The 7,313-nt window shown below is 41.5% G+C and overlaps 1 pseudogene; it reads right to left on the bottom strand.

Moving 5' to 3' along the window:
- Positions 1–301: 301 nt before the first annotated feature.
- The window catches only part of LOC121282440, a 34,649-nt pseudogene continuing 27,637 nt past the window's right edge, over positions 302–7,313 (bottom strand).

Raw genomic sequence — 7,313 nt, 5'->3', positions numbered from 1 at the left:
GAGCTGTTGGGAGAGCAGGAGCTCTTGTCCACAATGTACAGTGATTGGAATTGTCTCAGGTAGGAGCACGACTGAAGGTTCATGACACAGGAACTCTGACGCTCAGGAATTCTACCCCACCATATTCTGCCTCAAATTGATGTCCATGTATGAAGTGGGCAGAGGAAACTTCAGACAATGTTGTATCTGGGTCCTGGTGGAATTATTGACTGCTCCTTTGCAGCTAGAGTGGAGTATGTCAGAATGGTGGTGGAGTTACAGGAAAATTGTTCACCAAGCAGAAATTTTCCCTCAAAATTTTACATCTCAGGAGTGGTCAGAAGTTGCACACAGTTAGAGGCTTCTGTAGAATCAGGCCTGTGCCTGTACCTTTTCCCTTTGCTGTTCCAAGTACGCACCCCAATCAGGAGCTGATTTGCAAGCGGCAGAAATTTTCTGTGAAAATAAAAATGAAAGTTTAATTATTTCTGCTGGATTTTAACCAACCATTATCATTCAACTAGAAAAAAAAAATATTTGTGATCCTAATCAGATTAAACAGCAGTTAGATCCAACACATAGAAATTTATATTATACCTAAAAATATTTAGTCTGTATGTTTATCAAAGAGATTATACTCCCATGTCTGAATTCTAATCTCTAAGGCAATGTACTGGCAGTGAGAGACACTGAAAAATGTGTATTACATCAAAATAATCACTGTTGAAAACATTTTGCTCCAGGCACTGCCAAATCAATTTAAGCATTTGTTGAATGAAATAGCTTCCACATCTAAAATACCCGTATTTGACAGAGGACACATCACTAATCTATTATAATTAGCTTTTACGTATCCTCAGATTGTTCATTCTGGAGACACATTGTGCACTGTTGGCACTTTGAGAGCACGATCCCAATACAGGCTAAAGCGGTTCAAGAACAAAGCCCCGCAAAAACCTACTTAGGACCAAATAGGGATGGGCAATAAAATGCCAAACATTCCAGTGACAACCACTTTTCCTGAATTTTAAAAAAATCTTTAACTGCTCTGAGCCGTAATCATGTGACTCTAATCAGCAAAGAACCTATTGCAAACAACAAATTGCATTAACAAGCATCATTAATGTAGTAAAATGTTCGAAGATTCTAAACAAGAGTGTTATCAATAAATATTTTTGACATGAAGGGCAGAATTTTGCCTTTGGTGGACAGCCTTGGTGGGGGTGATCGGGAAGTCGACAGCAGCCCACGATCGGCACCACACCGTGATTTCACGTTGGCGGGCCAAATAAGGCCTGCCCAGCATGAAACGTAAGTGGCAGTGCTGAGCGCTGTCTGTGCATGGGGTGAGGGCGCAGGGAGGGTGAGCAGGCCAAGTGCAAACTTTGCGCTTCATAATCTCCCTGAATGTCATGAACCTATTAATGTAAATAATATTATTGGAAATTATTTTATTTAAAATAGAGGGTTAGTCTGTGGGTGTGTCTTAATTGGATTAAAAGCAGCTAGTCTGGGTGCTTTGATGTATACCAGTTTTGAGATATAAGAGAGGTAGAGTGCATTTGCATTTTTTGAATAGAACATTCAAGAAGTGGGGTGAAATTTGGCACCTAGCTATTGGAGGCCGAGCAATGTTTATATTACTAATAAAAATGGTACTATGAATAGGGTTTTATTGTTAGAAGAAGTGGAGTTCAAAGAGGCTGGTGATACAATGAGAGTTTATATCCAACGAGATATGCTAGATATAACCGATAGCAATTTTCTTGTGTGCAGGGCAGAGATAATGTAAGATCAAAGCAGCTGTAAGCCTCCAACTGTCTCCACAGGAACCAAATTGAAAAGAACCTCATTTTGAATTTGTAAGGTGAAAATGCTTTGCCTGGTGTCTGCTTAAGTTTATGGGCTGTTGTTGCCTTAGTGGAGATTAGTTTCGGAAATTGTTAACACTTATGATCGTAGTAATTTGTAGCCATGTGTATATATCTAACTTAAGTAAATTAATAAAATGTTTCATTTAGCTTAATATAACACCTCTCGAGAACTGATGGTCTGATTACTGAATTTAGAGCTGCATCACAAACATACCACTTAAAAATATAGGTTATGACAGTTGTTTAAAGTTTCCCTCTGGAATTTTTAAATAACTCAGCTTTACCAAATCTTGGGTTGTAACACTGAGGCACAGAGATGAAGAGATATGAAAAAAAAAATAAAGAAAATAAAAATGAAATAAAACATGTCCCCTCATGTGACCCTGCCATATGAGCAGGGACATGTTATTAACTTAGTTGTAAAACTTTTATTTTATTTTTATTTGTCTTTGGAACTCTCATCCCGCCGCCCACAGATGAAGTTTCCAAAATAACGCAAAGGCCACTTAGCCTTTTTGTTTGCCCACTAACTGTTAGGTTGGACGGGCAGTGAAAAATGTAGCTTAATTGATTGTTTAATGGCCTTAACAGGCCTTTTAATTGTCGGCGTGTGTGCTGCCAACGCAGGTGCACGCCGGCCAACCGAACTATCGTGCGACTGTGTGTTGACGTTGGCAAGCTCAGCCGACATCAATGTACGTTATTTCACGCCCAAGCAGGTTGGGCGTGCGCCCACCCGCTGAGCGAAAATTTCTGCTCTAAGACACAGAAGCAGATAATAAGGCAGACAACCAAAATCTTCATCAGCTATGGGTTTTAAGAAGCATCTTGAAAGGAGGAAAGTGAGGTAGAGAAGCAAAGGCGTTTAGGGAGGGAATTCCAGAGCTTAGGGTTCAGGTAGTTGAAAGCACATCTGCCAATTGTAGTATAGGGGTCTGGTATATACATAGGGTTAACATGGGACTGGGTATAGCACTGCATAGTGATGTAAGAAGGCACATGACCCAGACCTCAGGTCAGGGTGGTGTTGGCCAGAGATGTGTTAAGGCTTAGACGTGGACACAGCTCTTTGCAGGTACCCTTCACTATACATATGTATATAGTTACAAGTAGTTAATAAAGATTTGCTATTAACATACAGAGGACTATGAGGACTTCCTTAACAGACACGTTCTGTAATTAACACCATTACAAAATCAATGTGGAACAATTAAAATTAGATATGTGCAGGATGCCAGATTTGGAGGAGCTCTGAGACCTGAGAAGCTTGTATATCTGGAGGGGGTTACAAATGTAGGGGCTAGCAGGAGCTTGGGGATATTTGAAACAGGAATGAGAATTTAAAACTGAAGCATTGCCAAAGATCAATGTAGGTCCACAAGACCAGGTGTGAAGAATGGCCACAACTTAGTGCCAGTTCAAATACTTGAAGCAGAGTTTTGGATTGACTCAAGTTGATGGAGGGTGGAAGATAGGAGGCCAGCCAAAAGAGCAATGGCATTGTCCAGTTTAGAGGTGGCACATTATCCATCAGTTTTCACATGTACATTGATGATACCCAGCTCCAATCACTCATAAGGGATTGGGTAAACATGCTGTGGGTTCACTTATCAAGGCTAGGCACATGGGAACATTATACAGAGACATTAAGCTTGAAGACATCAGAGCTTTGTGCATGTGTGTGTGTGCATCTTTGTGTGTGCATGCATGCTTCGTTTAAAGGCAAAAGTGAAACTAAAACGGGTTCGCATGACACATTTCCTTTATAGTGAATGGCATTTTAGGCATATTGCAACAATCATTCAAAGATTTCCTTACCTGGTACAAGGTGGAGCCCTCAGCTTGGACAACTCTCACAATAGTGACAATGGGGATCCATATAATACAGAAGATTATCATACACCAGCCAAGTGCTATTGCCCAGACAGGGCACTCAACAGATCCATATGTTGGTGGAATGAATGTTGCTAAGGACCAGATTAAGATTACCTAAAATGAATGCACAAAACCAGGTCAAATAAAGAATGAAAGGTTATCTGCGCTGATTATTTTCAGTTTAATCACCAAAAGACGTAACATCTCCTTACTGTCAGCAGACATGGAGAGAAAAAATCCAACACACTCTCCACCACAGTCAGAAGAGCCAATTCCTTTCCCCAATCATCATCTCAATGTCCTTGATGAATCTGTTTACCCCTGTGGACAGCAAGAAAGCAGAGACACAGTCACTTGGTTTGTCCAGTCTTCAGGTCAGCTTGTTTACTGTAGAAGTTTATCTTGTACTGGGCGTCACTAATGAACAGGTTAAATCAGAGAAAGGATCATGCAGGATTTCACAGTGAATTGTTCCCCATCATCAACCTGATAACCTGTGAAAGTAAAATGTTTGTACAAATCCCGACCCAGAAGTGAAAAAAGACCCAGTAAAAACTGGGAAATAAGAATACTGGTCTGAACTGGTCTTGTATATCTTAAAATGGAACACCAGTAAAAACTGGGAAATAAGAATACTGGTCTAGAGCCATAGAACACTAAGCACAGAAAACAGGCCATTCAACCCTTCTAGTCTGTGCCGAAATATTATTCCGCTAGTCCCATTGACCTGCATCTAGTCCATAACCCTCCAGGTATCTCCCATCCATGTATCTATCCAATTTATTCTTAAAACGTAAGAGTGAGCCCGCATTTACCACGTCAGATGGTAGCTCGTTCCACACTCTCACCACTCTCTGAGTGAAGAAGTTCCCCCTAATGTTCCCCCTAAACCTTTCCCCTTTCACCCTAAAGCCGTGTCCTCTCGTGCTTATTTCTCCTAATCTAAGTGGAAAGAGCCTACTTGCATTTACTCTGTCTATACCCCTCATAATTTTGTAAACTTGTATCATATCTCCCCTCATTCTTCTACGCTCCAGGGAATAAAGTCCTAACCTGTTTAATCTTTCCCTGTAACTCAACTCCTTAAGACCCGGCAACATCCTAGTAAATCTTCTCTGCACTCTCTCAATCTTACTGATATCCTTCCTGTAGTTAGGCGACCAGAACTGCACACAATACTCCAAAGTTGGCCTCACCAATGTCTTATACAACCTCACCATAACATCCCAACTCCTATACTCAATACTTTGATTTATGAAGGCCACTATGCCAAAAACTTTCTTTACAACCTTGTCTACCTGTGACGCCACTTTCAGGGAATTATGTATCTGAACTCCCAGATCCCTTTGTTCCTCTGCACTCCTCAGTGCCCTACCATTTACTGCGTATGGCCTACCTTGATTTGACCTTCCAAAATGTAACACCTCACACTTTTCCGCATTAAATTCCATCTGCCATTTTCTGGCCCATTTTTCCAGTTGGTCCAGATCTCTCTGTAAGCTTTGAAAGCCTTCCTCGCTGTCCACAATGCCTCCAATCTAAGTGTCATCAGCAAACTTGCTGATCCAATTCACCATATTATCATCCAAATCATTGTAATAGACAACAAACAACAATGGTCCCAGCACAGATCCCTGAGGCACACCACTAGTCACCGACCTCCAGTCTGAGAAGCAATCATCCATTACCACTCTATGTCTTCTCCCACACAGCCAATTTCGAATCCAGTTTACAACCTCTCCATGGATACCAAGTGTCTGAACCTTCTGAACTAACCTCCCATGTGGGATCTTGTCAAAGGCCTTACTAAAGTCCATGCAGACAACATCCACAGCCTTTCCTTCATCTACTTTCTTGGTAACCTCCTCGAAAAACTCTACAATTTTCGTTAAACATGACCTACCACACACAAAGCCATGCTGACTATCCTTAATCAGCCCTTGGCTGTCCAAATAATTATATATCCTATCTCTCAGAACACCTTCCAATAATTTACCTACTACTGACGTCAGGCTCACTGGCCTATAATTATCTGGTTTACTTTTGGAGCCTTTTTTAAACTAGAGAACAACATGAGCTACCCTCCAATCCTCCGGCACCTCACCCGTGACTAAGGACATTTTAAATATTTCTGCCGGGCCCCTGCAATTTCTACACTAGTCTCCCTCAAGGTCTGAGGGAATATCATGTCAGACCCGGGGGAATTATCTACCTTTATTCGCTGTAAGGCAGCAAGCACCTCCTCCTCATTAATCTCTATATGTTCCATGAAACTACTGCTTGTTTCCCTTCCTTCCTTATACACTATGCCAGTTTCCTGAGTAAATACTGTTGCAAAAAAACTGTTTAAGATCTCCCCCATTTCATGAGGCTCTACACATAGATGACCACTCTGATCTTCAAGGGGACCAATTGTGTCCCTTACTATCCTTTTACCCTTAATATACTTGTAGAAATCCTTCGGGTTTACCTTCACATTATCTGCCAAAACAACCTCATGTCTTCTTTTTGCCTTCCTGATTTCCTTTTTTAGTATTTTCTTACATTTTCTGTACTCTACGTGTACCTCATTTGCTTCTTGTTGTCTATACCTGCTATACACCTCTCTCTTCTTCTTAACCAGATTGCCAATATCCCTTGAAAACCAAGGTTCCCTATGCCTGTTAACTTTGCCTTTAATCCTGACAGGAACATGCAAACTCTGCACTCTCAAAATTTCACTTTTGAATGCCTTCCACCTACTGAACACATCCTTGCCAGAAAACAACTTACGCCAATCCACTCTTCCTAGATCCTTTCTCATTTCCACAAAGTTGGCCTTTCTCCAATTTAGAATCTCAACTCGAGGACCAGACCTATCCTTATCCATAATTAGCTTAAAACTAATGACATTGTGGTCACTGGACCCAAAATGTTCGCCTACACATCCTTCTGTCACCTGACCTGTCTGGTTCCCTAATAGGAGATCAAGTATTTCATCCTCTCTCGTTGGTACCTCTATATATTGATTTAGAAAACTTTCCTGAACACATTTGACAAACTCCAAGCCATCCAGCCCTTTTACAGTATAGGAATCCCAGTCAATATGTGGAAAGTTAAAATCTCCTACTATCACAACTTTCTGTTTCTTATATCGGTCTGCTATCTCTCTACAGATTTGCTCCTCCAATTCTCTCTGACTATTGAGCAGTCTATAATACAACCCTATTAGTGTGGTCACACCTTTCCCATTCCTCAGTTCCACCCATATGGCCTCTGTAGACGAGCCCTCCGGGCTGTCCTGTCTACGCACAACTGTGATATTTTCCCTGACTAGTAATGCCACTCCTCCCCCTTTCATCCCTCCCCCTCTGCCACGTCTGAAACAATGGAACCCCGGAACATTGAGCGGCCAGTCCTGCCCCACCTGCAACCAAGTCTCACTAATAGCAATAATGTCGTAATCCCACGTGCCAACCCATGCCCTAAGCTTATCTGCCTTTCTGGCAATACTCCTTGCATTGAAATAGATGCACCTGAGAACATTTCTATCACGTACGGACCCTTGATTTCTGTCTATACATGCATTCCTCGCTTGACCTTTAT

The sequence above is a fragment of the Carcharodon carcharias genome, chromosome 9 (assembly GCF_017639515.1).
Source record: "Carcharodon carcharias isolate sCarCar2 chromosome 9, sCarCar2.pri, whole genome shotgun sequence".
Lineage (NCBI taxonomy): Eukaryota > Metazoa > Chordata > Chondrichthyes > Lamniformes > Lamnidae > Carcharodon > Carcharodon carcharias.
Note: the sequence above shows the minus strand (reverse complement) of the source record. Positions and strands in the feature narration are given on the sequence as shown.